The following is a 14,416-nucleotide window of genomic DNA, read 5'->3' on the forward strand; positions in this document are numbered from 1 at the left end:
TCAGTATTGTCTACTCAGATTGGCAGCGGCTCTCCAGGGTCTCAGGCAGAGGTCTTTCATATCACCTACTCGCCTAGTCCCTTTAACTGGAAATGCTGGGGATTGAACCTGGGACCTTCTGCATGCCAAGCAGATACTCTGCCACTGAGCCATGCCCCCTTCCCCATAATATGTCATAATATATATTCCGCAGCTGCTCAGGGGAAACATCCTGGCATGTCAAATAAGAGCCACACTAAGACGTCTGGAATGGCAGGACCAAGAGAAGGAGATGGAAGGCAGTTGGGGTTTCAGCTAGATTCTTGCATTCTTCCCTAAGCCCTCCAGAAAAGTGTCTGGGCATGCACAGCTCTAGAAGCGCCGGGATCTGGAGCAAAGGTTTTTATTTTGTTTTTATTCCCCTTTTGTTTTTATTCTGGTAGGGCTTTCTCCCAATGTCTCTGGATAGCTTTCTAGATTAAAACTTTTCGGTGGCTCACTGAAATACCACCTGTGAAAAACCACCTGTGGTTTTTATGGCGTTTTAAAAAAAAATCATGTCAAGAAGTGGAAAGTGAGGATGGCAAGGTCCAAGCATGGGTCAAGAGCTCTCACATGCAGAGTTTAGATGCCTCACTGTAAGCAGGGGTATCTGCCAATTGATGGTCCAGACTTGTATTCCTGACGTCTTCTGTCCACAATAACTTATAATCTACATGAAGAAATGGCAGAATACTATATTCAAACCCTTTTTGAAACATATACCTGTTTTAGAGCCAGCATGGTGTAGTGGTTAAGAGCAGTGAACTCTAATCTGGAGAACCGGGTTTGGTTCCCCACTCCTACACATGAAACCTGCTGGGTGACCTTGGGCTAGTCACAGTTGTCTCAGAATTCTCTCAGCCCCACCTACCTCACAAGGTGTCTGTTGTGGGGAGAGAAAGGGGAAGGTGATTGCAAACTGGTTTGAGACTCCTTAAGGTAGAAAAAATTGGGGTATAAAAACCAACTCCTCCCCTCCCCCTCCCCCTCCCCCTCCCCCTCCCCCTCCCCCTCCCCCTCTTCTTCTTCTTCTTCTTCTTCTTCTTCTTCTTCTTCTTTTCTTCTTCTTCTTCTTCTTCTTCTTCTTCTTCTTCTTCTCGAATTGATACCAAATTGTTCACATTTCCCCCTTGGCCCTATCTTGAAGTGGGACAAGATGAGCCCACTCCATCCATCAATTCCAGATTCTCAGTGGAGTATTTGTAGCCATTCTCTCTGCCTTTATAGATCCAAATATATCACTGACTGGGCCCTTTTCTTCTCCATTTCTGATCTGGTATTGTCAGGCTACCCAAAGGTTTCCTGCTCTCTCACAGCCACTCCAGCCACTCTCCCTGCTGGCCATTCTGCAAATCCCTCCCTAGATGACTATTTATATAGAGAATTTACAGGCTGCCTCTTTGAGACCTGTTGGATTTGGCTCACAACATTTTAAAAAATATGATACATTTTTAATGAAATAATTATCGATATTGAAACTGAAATGCCGTATTATTGATTGACTGCTATAAGTAATCAGGACTTTACAAAACAAGCATGGCATGATGCTGTACCGTGTGTTTCCTTTCAATCCTACTGATCTAGTACATTTTTATCCCGCTGCTCCTCCAAGGAGCTCAGTGAAGCCATTTTATTTGCACAACAGCCCTGTGAGGTCCAGAAGGCTAAGAGGGAATGGAGTTTCATGGCTGGGTGGGAATTCGAACATAGATCCGACCTAGACCAACCATTCCACCTGGCCGGCCCTACCCCCAAATCCAGCCTCTTCCATGAAGCTTTTGGTCAGATAACCTGCTCGCCAACCAGAACAAAAACTAAACACAGAAAACTGCATTTGCTTCCATTTATCACTTTTCTTGGTACTCCTTCTCTTTCTTTTCTTCCGCCTTCCCCATTTCAGCATTTAGACTGAGGCCTTTTATGCAGGGACGTTTCCCCGCAGTCACCCTTGCCAACTGCTTTGCGGCTTCATTTTTGATTATGCATGCCTTTTTTGCCTGTCAGAGGGCGCCTTGCTCTCCCCACCATCTGGAAAACGCGGGCAAAATGCGTGGGGAGAGTGAGGCGACCTCTGATGGGCAGAAAAGGCATGCATAATCAAAAGGAAGCCACGAAACAGTCGGCAAGGGTGACAGCAGGGAAATATCCCTGCATAAAAGACACAAGTTCCCCAGAGCAAGGACCTGTTTGTTTGCTCACTTATGTCCCTCTGAAACCTGACATGGCCACTGATAGCACTATGTTTGGGTTCCCAACCTCAATGTGGGGCCTGGAGTTCTCCCGGAATTACAACGAATCTCCAAGACTACAGAAATCAGTTCTTCTGAAGGAAACAGCAGCTTTGAAGGGTGAGCTCTGTGTAGGGTTGCCAATCTCCAGGTACTATCTGCAGCTCTCCTGATATTACAACTGATCTCCAGTTGATAGAGATCAGTTCCCCTGGAGAAAATGGCCACTTTGGCAATTGGACTCTATGGGATTGAAGTCCTTCCCCTCCCCAACCCCACTCCTCAAGATCTGCCCCCCAAACCTCCTGCTGGTGGAGAAGAGGGACATGGCAACCCTAGCTCTGTGGCATCCCATCCCCACTGAGCTCCCTCCCCTCCTCAAGATCTCCCCTCCACAGGCACCACCCCCACATCTCTCCAGGCATTTCTCAAGCCAGGGTTGGCCAACCTACAATATCTTTGCATTCCTTTAGTAGTCTAGTTCCTCTGAGATCAATGGAATCAATAGGGCTGCCAACCTCCAGGTGGTGTCTGGAGATCTCTCACTATTACAACTGATCTCCAGGCAGCAGAGATCCGTTCACATGGAGAAAATGGCTACTTTGGAAGGTGGACTCTATGGCATTATACCCCATGGAAGTCCCTCCCCAATCCCTGCCCTCCTCAGGCTCCACCCCCCCCCCCAAATCTCCAGGTATTTCCCAACCTGGAGCTTGGCAACCCTAGGTATGAATCCAAGATCCTTTCTTCTCAGTCCTCTCAGCCTATACCCCTTTCCCCAAATCTCTCAATTTCACAAGGATTCCATGCCCTTAATTATATTCAAATGCTTCTAGCACTAGGAAAAGGAAGGGAGAAAAGTTTGCAGCAAGCTGTGGGAAAAAAAACATATATTTCCTCAAGATTTATGAGGGAGGATTCTTCCTATAAATCAGCTTGTGCTTCTCCACACCTCTCCCCCCACCCCCAACCATACAGAAATTTAAACACCTGCATCTAATTATCCTTATTTTAAATGGGGGAGGGACTGGCACTTTGAAGACAAAGAGGCTATGAAATGTAACTGTAGTGTGTGTGCGCGTGTGCATGTGTGTGAGTGAGAGAGAGAGAGAGAGAGAGAGAGAGAGAGAGAGAGAGAGAGAGTTGTAGTAGCCACTAACTGGAACACATTAATAGTCATTACCGCAGCTGCCCATACCAAACTGAAAGCTAATATTTATCTTTCTTTCTTCGGCCATCCATCATCTACCTACCTATCCACCTACCTGTCTCTCTATCTGCATACATATTTGTAGGATGCTTGAGATTCTGCACTAATAATCTCCAATTCCAAGACTGGAATCAATTAGCCCAGCCTGCTCTTTGGTTTGCACGATACATTTGGAGGTCAACCTGTTTTAATTGCTGAGCAGAATTTGGATTTTTGGGGCCTATTTTTTAGCCATGGGTCAGGAAGAGGAACTTTGAGAGGGACCTGTGGAGAGAATCAGATCCTTCCTCTGGAAATTGGGAGCCCTAACCCCCCTTCCAGTCATTTGCAGGTTTTTCTCCTAAGCCATGAGGGCTAGAAACTCTCTCCCTCCCTCCAACTCCAGCATGGCATAGTAGTTAAGAGCAGCAGACTCTAATCTGGTGAACCGGGTTTGTTTCCTCACTCCTCCACATGAAGCCTGCTGGGTGACCTTGGGCCAGTCACAGTTCTCTCAGAACTCTCTCAGCCCTGCCTACCTCACAAGGTGCCTGTTGTGCAGGGAGGGGGAAGGCAATTGTCAGCCAGTTTGAGACTCCTTAAAGTAGAGCTCTTCGTCTTCTTCTTCTTCCTCAAATATTTAATTCAAGCTTGTATTTAATTAAATGTTTAATTCAAGCTCAGAGCAATCCTAAACAGAGTTATACCCTTCTAATCCTGGTGACTTCAATTGGCTTAGCAGGGTGTAACTCTGCTAGGACTGCATTGCTAGCGCCCTACTGGTATGTGACTGTATGGTCATAGTGTACCATCGGGATGGGTATAGTGTGCACATATAGCACTGAAGTCCTTCCCCTCTCCAAACCCTGCGCCCTCCTGAAGCTCCAAAATTTCCCAGCCCTGAGCTGGCAACCCTACTGATACATCCAAAATAACCTATTCAATTTTACAAGTATTCTATAAATGACCTTTGATGATTAGTTCACATGTGAAGCAATGCTCCCTCCCCTAAAATGTATGCAGCTTGCGAACACTCACTATCTCTGCCTGAGTTGTGTACGTGAATTCCTGTACCACCACCAATGAATGGCCTCCGTGGAACACAGACTGACATTTTTCAATGGGTAGATTTAAAAAAAACAAAAACAAGAAGCCAGAGTGACTCTTTGGAGCAGTTCCATTATTCATGTACATTATGAGCAGAGAAACAGATCTATAAATAGCACATTACAATCCCCCACTGAGGTCAGGCATACGGTCTCCATCAAGACTTCAAGGTGAAGAAGAAACTGGTTCTGCTACTGGGAACAAACAGGGTTGTTAGTGGGGAAATGTAGGGCTGGTTTGGTGGTTAGGATGTCTAACTGTGAAATTTTGGGATTCAAATTCCCACACAGCCAGTCAGAATTTCATTGGGTGACCTTGGCTTGCTTAATTCTTTCCCAGTCTAATGTATGTCACATGGTTGTTTATTGCATTTATGTTATTTATAGTCCGCCTTTCATGGTGAGACTCAAGGTGAATTACAACGTGTAAGTCAAATACAATCATCAGGATGGGTCATCCATAGGGTTGCCAGCTCCAGGTTGGGAAATACCTGGAGATTTTGGGGGTGGGGCCTGAGCAGGGTGGGGTTTAGGGAAGGGAGGGACTTCAATGGGGTATAAGGCCATAGAGATGATAGAGTCCACCTTCCAAAGAGACCATTTTCTCCAGGTGAACTGATCTCTGGAGAAAATGGTCTCTGTTGGCTGGAGATCAGTTGTAATATCAGATCTCCAGCCACCACCTGGAGGTTGGTAACCCTAACTAAAGGGAACCTCCACATTCAGTGGCAGTAAACCTCTGAATACCAGTGCATCAGGGGAAGGCGTCATCTCTATGATCTGTTGTTGGACCTTCAGAGAAACTGGTCAACCACTGTGTGAGACAAGATGCTGGGCTAGATGGTCTGATCCAACAGGGTTCTTATATTCTTAACTCGCAATCATAGAAGAAAGACAGGAGCAGGGGGTACATGTGCCATGGGTCTTATTGTGCCACATGAATGCCCTCTGTAGATGAGAATGGGGAAGGGGTTGGTTGGCACAGGGATAGGGTTGCCAGGTCCCTCTTAGCCACCGGCAGGAGGTTTTTGGAGCGGAGCCTGAGGAGGGCTGGGTTTGGGGAGGGGAGGGACTTCAATGCCATAGAGTCCAATTGCCAAAGCAGCCATTTTCTCCAGGGGAACTGATCTCTGTCCCCTGGAGATCAGTTGTAATAGCAGGAGATCTCCAGCCGCCACCTGGAGGTTGGCAGCCCTATGTCCCAATGAGAAGTCCTAATTTGGACCCAGTCCACAATCTAATCGATTTCTGGATGTGGAGAGGATATCTATGGAATTAATCTATATACTTCCTATTCTTTTCGAAGTAAACTGCCAGTGATCGATCTACCTGTATCTCTTATAGAAATCAGTGGCTCTAACTTTTGTTCTCCATAGCTTTACTCCTGGTTTACTGTGGCGTAAACAAGGAAAGAAATGTTGTATTCCTTCTAACTGTTATACATATAAAAGAGAAGGTGTGTGCGCGGAGAATAAACCTTCCAAGCAAATGTTGGCAAGACATTTATTTCTCTCTCTATTTTTTACATCTCTGTTAATTAGATAATTAATCTTTATTGGTTCCTTTTCTTCTTTATTGCATGCCTCCCACACCATCCTGTTCACCGCTTCCCACCACCGGTGTATGCGTCCCACAGCTGCGAAGGCAATATTTTTCTAATAGAGTGTTTAAAGAGGAGATGGGAATGCGAAGGGAACAAGGTGGCGGGGGGAGGGAGGAGAGAGAGAGCGAGAGAGGAAAGGGCAGAAGACGTCTTTGAAAAATAATTTTGCTTCTGTTACTAGCGAAAATAAAGCTGCTAGCAGGCAATAAAAAAAAGGGAAATCGCACAATACAAGAGACAATAAAGTCATCTTTTACAATAAAAGATCTCATTCTCTCTCTCTCCCTTCTGGTCTTTCTCCAGCCTGCTGGCTTGCTGGCTTGAGCTGCTCCCGTTCGGTAAATGTTGCCTTTCAGGAAAAGCAGAAGGAGAAAATGGAGGCAAAGAATGAGTGTGGGGTTTTAAAAAAAACCCACTCCTAAAATGGAACCATTACTATTCTCAGTGGCATTGCCTCTGCTAATTAGTAACCCCTGGTTCTTATGTGGTATTGGAGGAGTGCATTTGAATACATTAGAGATATTTGTGTGGTTAATCCTTGGCATGATTCAATGCTGTTTACCTTCCACTGGAGGGGATTAGAGACCTGTTTGAATTGGTAAACTCGAAGAAGCTTCTGGATGAGGCCGGTTTCTCCCACCCCCACCCCAAGCTTAGCAGGGAGCAGCAAGAGCGCTGAGCTAGCATTTGCAAGGTGATAGAAACATGTCTCCAATCTGTCTCTTTCTATTGATCCCCACCTCGCAATGCGCTGAACCAAAGCCATTTCGCTCTGCACACACACCCCTCCCACAAAACAAAACTATGAATAGAATATGCAGGCCAACTCTTGTTGAGCTTCCCGAGCAGGGATGTTATTTACAGCGGTGAAAGAACAGGCCGTGCGGCTCTGAAGTTTGATGGATCTGACAGTTGTAAGTTCATCATGAAAGAACTGGCATGCCAAACCCTTGGTCCCAAGGACACGAAGAACTGGAAAACTGGATCCCGGCCCCACCTTAGCTTTAAGACCAATATGTGTGGACAGTCAGTCTGAACAAATCAGCTCTTTCTCCACATCCTTCCCTTTATATGGCCAGAGACAAGGCACCCGTTCAGTTTGCAACCTAAGGACATGGACGTAATAGTGGCCGATGTGAGCACCACAACTACCATGTTTGGGGAGGGGTCATGGCTCAGTGGTAGAGCATCTGCTTGGCATGCAGCAGGTCCAAGTTTCAATCCCTGGCATCTTCAGTTAAAAGGACCAGGCAACAGGGGATGTGAAAGACCTCTGCCTGAGACCCTGAAGAGCCGCTGCCAGTCTGAGTAGACAATACTGATTGTAATGAACCAATGGTCTGATTCAGTTAAAGGCAGCTTCATGTGTCCATGTGTCTCTTGTCAGTCCATGCTGTTGAGGGTGAACCAGAGGGGAATGGTGGTGATTTGGATGGCTTAAGTCATGAATGCCTCATTGAGAGAGGAATTAGTTCCATAGCTCTTGAGGAAGCTGTGGTATGACATTGATGAAAACTTAGATGCCGTTGATTTAAAGCACTTTAAGCCAGTCTCCATAATATTTGAAGTCAAGGTGATTGAACAGGTAGTGTCTTCTCAGCTTCAGGTCTTCTTGAATGAATTAGATTGTCTAGATTCCCACCAGTCTGGTTTCTGATCTGATCAACAGAATTGGCTTGGTTGTCACCTTTCCCAAGAGATGGGTTAGGGCTGTCATCTCAGACCTCTTAGTGGCTTTCATAGCATTCACTGTTGTATCCTTCTGGACTGTCTTGCCAAGATGAGATCAGGAGGTGCTGGATATACTGGTTCTAATCCTTTCTGGAGAACGGAATCCAGAAACTGATGCTAAGAGACTCCTGCTCTTCCCACAAATCTTTGCTTTTTGGGTAGCCTTACCAGGCCTCACTTCCCCTGGCCTAGGGTTGCCAGGTCCTCTTCACCACCAGTGGGAGGTTTTGGGGTGGAGCCTGAGGAAGGTTGGGTTTGGGGAAGGGAGGGGCTTCAATCCCATAGAGTCCAATTGCCAAAGCAGCCCTTTTCTCCAGATGAACTGATCTCTATCGGCTGGAGATCAGTTGGAACAGTGGGAGATCTCCAGTCACCACCTGGAGGTTGGCAGCCTTACTGCTCCCTTTCGACTAATAACAAAAGGCACAGAATAAAATTGATTGGCAATAGCTTCAGGATGGACCAAAGGAAGTATTTCTTCACCCAATGAGTTATTAAACTGTGGAATTCACTGCCTGTGGACATAGTGGTGGCCATGAACACTGATTACTTTAAAATGGATTAGATCATGGGTGTCAACAAAAGGCCCCTTGAGAGCTCTTATCCAGCCCATGAGCCAGCCAAGGCAGCCCTCCAGTTTGGGCTGGTGAGGCATGGCCCGGCCTGACCAAGTGACATTTATGTCATATCTGGCCCTCGTAACAGTTGAGTTCGACACCCCTGAATTAGATCAGTTCATAGAGATTAAGTCCTCCAGTGGCTAGGGCTACTAACCCTGGTGGTGACTAAAGGGAAACTCCCTATTCTGAGGCAGTAAACCTCTGAATTAAAATATTTATAACCTACATTTCTTCTTGGCTCAAGATGATTTAATGATATCACCAGTGTGAGTTCCTCCATGTACCTGCAAAGTGCATTTTTATCCGAACCTGTTCCCTTTACACACATGATTCTAGAAAGAGTGTTTCACAATTCTAGCTCAAGGGCTCACATGGGGACCCCAGAATCTGCCCTTTAACAAGTTAGGCTGGATTTAATTTCAAAAGAGCTCAAGGCAACATTCATGGCTATTGAAGTCCCTCCCTTCCCCAAACCCTGCCTTCCTCAGGCTCCACCCCAAAAACCTCCTGCCGGTGGCGAAGAGGGATCTGGCAACCCTATTGGTCCAGTCATCCTTGGATATGGTGAATAATTGTGTCCGTATTATTGTTATGGTTAAGCTTTGGTCAAAGGAACTAGTAAATAAATGGAAATGGAATAATTGTGTCCCAGATTTAATTACTGGGGATGAATCCAGAAGTAATGCAAAGTGGGCATTCCTGGAGACTTGAAAGGCCCTGACCTGAATCCATTTCAGATCAGCCTTTGGCCCCAGACAACCGGGGTCCAATCAGCATCTGGGTATATAATCCAAATTGGGTGGTGGCCTCCATAATTAATTTTCAGTATGCACATGAAGTAGGGCTGTTGAATTAAAAAAAATCGGTATAATTCAGATTCGGCCGAATTCGGCCCGTTTAGATTCGGGATATGCCGAAGTCCGAACTCCCCCACTTCGGATCCGTTCAATTCGGCGGGAATTCAAAGTTCGGGGAAAAAAAATTGGCCGAATAAAGCCATTAAAAACACAATCGCGCCTTTCCACGGCTCTGGGGGGGCATTTTTGGGGTTAGAGGTCCCAAACTTTCAGCAGAGCTTCAAAGGACATTTATTGAAAGACTCCCCAAGTTTTGTAAAGATTGGGTCATGGGGGGCTGAGATATGGGCCCTGAAAGGGGTCCCCCCACCCTTAATGTGCATCTCTCAGCAGAGCTTGCCGCCCACGCACAAAGCTCCCAGCCCCGACAACAGCTGAGAAATTTGCAAAGCAACTGCAAAACAACACAACCTTGTAAAACAACACCTTTGCAACAGGGAAAACTAGAAGACACACAACTGAAACCTCCCCCCTCAAACCAGGGAGCGAGAGACTCGAGGGGGAACACACAACCCAGGCAGAACCGACGAAAGCCCCCTTTGGCTTCCCCCCCACCCACAGTAACTGCTCCCTCCCCACACACACACAGACTCTGCTTTCCCCCCCACACACACACACATACACAGGAGAAAAATTATAGATTAAGCCCCCAAAGGGGTCTTACTGTGGCTGTCTTCTGTTCCATCAGGAGGGGCTGGGGAGGACTTGTAATCCAAGATGCTTCCAATTAGGCACGGGACGTTTTGCTCTGGAGAAGATGCACACAGGATCGGCTGATTCATTCATCCCAATAGGGGAAAGGGGAAAGGGGAAAGGGGAAAGGGGAAAGCCCATATCTCAGGACCCCCTGACCCAATGTTCACAAAACTTGGGTGGTCTCTTAAGGACACTTGTCTGAAACTCCGCTCAAAGTTTGGGGTCGGCACACCCAAAAATGCGCCCCCTGCAGCCACAGAAAGAGAAAAGGGGGGAGCCGATATTTCTGCCCCCACTGAACCCATCTTTACAAAACTTGGGTGGTCTCTTAAGAAGGATTGTCTGAAGCTATGATAAAAGTTTGGGGGCTGCACCCCCAAAAAAGCGCCCCCTGCAGCCATGGAAATGGAAAAGGGGGGAGAGGAAAAAGGGGTGGAGCCCATATCTCGGGACCCCTGACCCAATGTTTACAAAACTTGGGTGGTCTCTTAAGAAGGCTTTTCTGAATATCCCCTCAAAGTTTGGGGTCTGTACCCCAAAAAATGTGCCCCCTGCAGCCACAGAAAGGAGCGAATATGCACAAGCACCCCAGCACACACACACAAGGATTTCCCTCTCTCTCTCTTTCCCCGGCGGGACCACACATCAGCTGATTCCTCCAGTACTCAATCCTGACTGATTGGCCAGAAGAAGACCCAGCTTGGCCACCGATTGGCCGGGGGAGGAGAATGCTGCTTACTGAAGGTTATGCTGCTTACTGACGGCCCCGAATTGGCCGGATTTATTCGCGAATTCCCGAACTCGCTGAATTCGCCCCCCCCCCCCGGTTGCCCTCCATTTTTGAGTTCGGTTCGTCCCGAACTAAAAACCACCAAATCAAGGGAAATTTGGCTGATTTTCAGTTTGGGCCGAACCGAATCAACAGCCCTAACATGAAGCCTGCTGGGTGACCTTAGGCCAGTCACAGTTCTCTCAGAACTCTTTCAACCCAAGCAGAGGTAGGCAATGGCAAACCACCTCTGCACATCTCCTGCCTTGAAAACCCTACGAGGTTGCCATAAATCAGCTGTGACTCGAAGGCATTTCCCACCACCACTGTTTAGTTCTCCCATTGAAATCAATGAGATGTAACTTTGGCTTAATCGTGCCTATGGTAATTACTCTTCACATGTTACAGAATATACAGATTGGGTACCGGGTCCCCATCTTGTGTCCTGCAGTCACCCATGACTTGCAGGGTCTTCTTCCTGTGCACATGGTGCCTGGTTTGGGTTACAACCGCAGCACATGTAGGGAAAGGGTTTCAGCCTTCCACCCTGTGCCAATTTCCTGGGTGTCAATAGACCTGGAGGTGCCCTATTTGGCCTTTTGAGGGATCCCATGTCTACACTTATGGGTTTTCCCAACAGGCCAAAGAGCACCCCCTTCCCAGTCTCATTGCAGGTCAAAAAAAAGGGGAGCTGAATCCCCTTCTCCACTCATGCCACAATCACTATTTGAATTGGACAACACAAGCATGGGAACTGAGAACCTCTGAGTTATGTGTGGATGTTACTCAAGACACAGGGCAGGAACCCTGGACACAGCACGTGTACTCTGTAATATGAGAAGAGACTTGAGTCTTCTTCTACTAGTGGCAACTGAATGCCCGTCTTGTCCACAGCATGTCAGACTGGGATTTTGGAGACCCAATCCGCATTCGGCCACAGAGGCTCATGCTGCCACACACACATAACCTAACCTACCTCACAGGCTTGTTGTGAGGATAAAGTGGAGGTGAGGAGAATGATGTAAGCTGCTTTGGGTAGAAAGTGGGGCACAAATTAAATATGTAATTTCCCCCCCTCTGTTATAAGAGTTATAGAACTCTTTCACATGTCATGAAGCTGCCTTATACTGAATCAGGCCTTTGGTCCATTAAAGTCAGTATTGCCTACTCCAACTGGCAGTGGTTCTCCAAGGTCTCAGGCAGAGGTCTTTCACATCACCTACTTGCCTAGTCCCTTTAACTGGAGATGCCGGGGATAGAACCTGGGACCTTCTGGATGCCAAGCAGATGCTCTACTACTGAGCCACAGCCCCTTTTGGTTGCAGCCAGAATCAGATGGGCTGCTGGTGGTGGAAAGCACTGCCAAATTGCAACTAACCCCATAGAATTTTCAAGGTAAGAGACAAACAGAGGCCTCTTACCTGCCTGCCTCTGCATAGCAACCCTGGACTCCCTTGGTGGTATCTCATCCAAGTTCTAAGCAGAGCTGATCTGTTTAGCTTCCAAGATCTGATGAGATCAGGCTAGCCTGGGTTGTCCAAGTCAGGGTATGATATGGGCTAGGTACTGCAAGAAGACACCAATTCTGTCAACTCAGAAGTAGCTGTACAAAGTTTTGGACTTGGCAGAAATGAACAGGTGTATGGACAGAATGCGTTTCAGAATGAATAGGAACCCCTTGGTTCTATGTACAAAAAATGGTTTCCCTTTATTAACTACTAGACTGCCCATCCAGGCTCTGCAAAGAATGAAAAGGCTTTTGGTTGTTGCTGTTATACCAAAACGAGGTATATTTCACTTTCTTTTCTCTCCCTATGTTGTAGATTTTCATTTTTTATTACATTATTTTTATAGACCTTTTCCCTTTAATTTTTCAGGGTTTTAATCTTTAAACATCAGTATGTCGGGTGAGTATATCGGTTTTAATGCTGTGCTCAGGAGATCGTTTTTATTTTCATCAGATTTTAAGAGGAGGAAGCTGATACCACTTATAAAGAAACAAATCCGTGAACAGATAATCTCTTTGTGGGGTTTTTAAAAATGACTGGAGTAGTTTGCACGCGACAGGATATTTCTATGCTGGGATTTCAGGAAAAAAAATGTGGTGGGGGTGGAAAGGAGATCTGCATCTGGCTAGAATTTTTTCTCCTTGGTTTCTGGTCACTTTCTCATGCCAAAGGAGGATTGACTCTTAATGTGCAGCGATCCGCCTGCTAAAACCTCTCTCGTATGCCTGTGCATAAGCCTCCCTTTTCGCCGCCTTCAAAACCCAAATGCATCACGCCTCCCACCTGTCAAAGCCAAAGAAACCCACATCAAAACCTTTCCGTGGCCGCCTCGCTTTCTTCTAAAATTATTCCTTCCCGGCACCTAATCAATCCCACCCTTCTCGTGCGACATCTGGCACCCTCCCCACCAACCCCCCCAAATCCTAAAACACAGATCCCAGAATTGATGAATATTCTGAACATCTCGCTGTCATTTGAAAGCAATGGGCCCTTGTTAATCTGTTGCTTCAGTAAGGAAATGGGACCATTAAAAGCACTTGCGTGGTGTATATCTTCTTTGCATCTTCTTCCCGCCAGATGTTCCACAGTTGTGGGTTTCCAAAATAGGCCATTCTGCCCTGTTTGACTTGGCTATATTAAATCATCAACACATTTCCAAACAGCAGCCCGGGCTTAAAGCCTTTTCAAATTTCCACACCCGGGGCCGTCAAACGGCAATCGCCGAGTCTTGATTCACTTAGCTCATCATCACCAGCTTCATAAAAACACTCACCACTGTCTGTTCTCCAGGGAGGGGAGCTGCACTCATAACCTACCTGTAGCTGAACACCACAAGATGATTAAGAAAAACCCAGAGTTGGGTCTGGGTTCCCTCGACCTGAATCTCCTATCATTGGCCACACATCACACAGCAGAGAAGGTGCAGAAAAAGAGCAACCAAAATGATCAGGGGGCTGGAGCAACTGCCCTATGAGGAGCAGTTAAAACGCTTAGGGCTGTTTAGCTTGGAAAGAAGGCGGCTGAGGGGAGACATGATAGAGGTCTATAAAATTATGCATGGTATGTAGAGAGCGGATAGGGAGAAGCTTTTCTCCCTCTCTCATAATACTAGAACGCAGGGTCATCTGCTGAAGCTGGAGGGTGAGAGATTCAAAACTGATAAAAGGAAGTATTTCTTCACACAACGCATAGTTAAATTGTGGAACTCTCTGCCCCAGGATGTGATGATGGCTGCTAACTTGGAGGGCTTTAAGAGGGGTGTGGACATGTTCATGGAGGAGAGTGGTATTCATGGCTACTAGTTAAAATGGATACTAGTCATGACACATACCTATTCTCTCCAGGATCAGAGGAGCATGCCTATTATCTTAGGTGCTGTGGAACACAGGCAGGATGGTGCTGCTGCAGTCGTCTTGTTTGTGGGCTTCCTAGAGGCCCCTGGTTGGCCACTGTGTGAACAGACTGCTGGACTTGCTGGGCCTTGGTCTGATCCAGCACGACCTTTCTTATGTTCTTATGTAGCTGGGGAAGGCAATGGCCAACCACTTCTGCTTCTCACTTGCCTGGAAAGCCCCTTGCTGGGGTCAC

The sequence above is a fragment of the Euleptes europaea genome, chromosome 1 (genome assembly GCF_029931775.1).
Source record: "Euleptes europaea isolate rEulEur1 chromosome 1, rEulEur1.hap1, whole genome shotgun sequence".
Lineage (NCBI taxonomy): Eukaryota > Metazoa > Chordata > Lepidosauria > Squamata > Sphaerodactylidae > Euleptes > Euleptes europaea.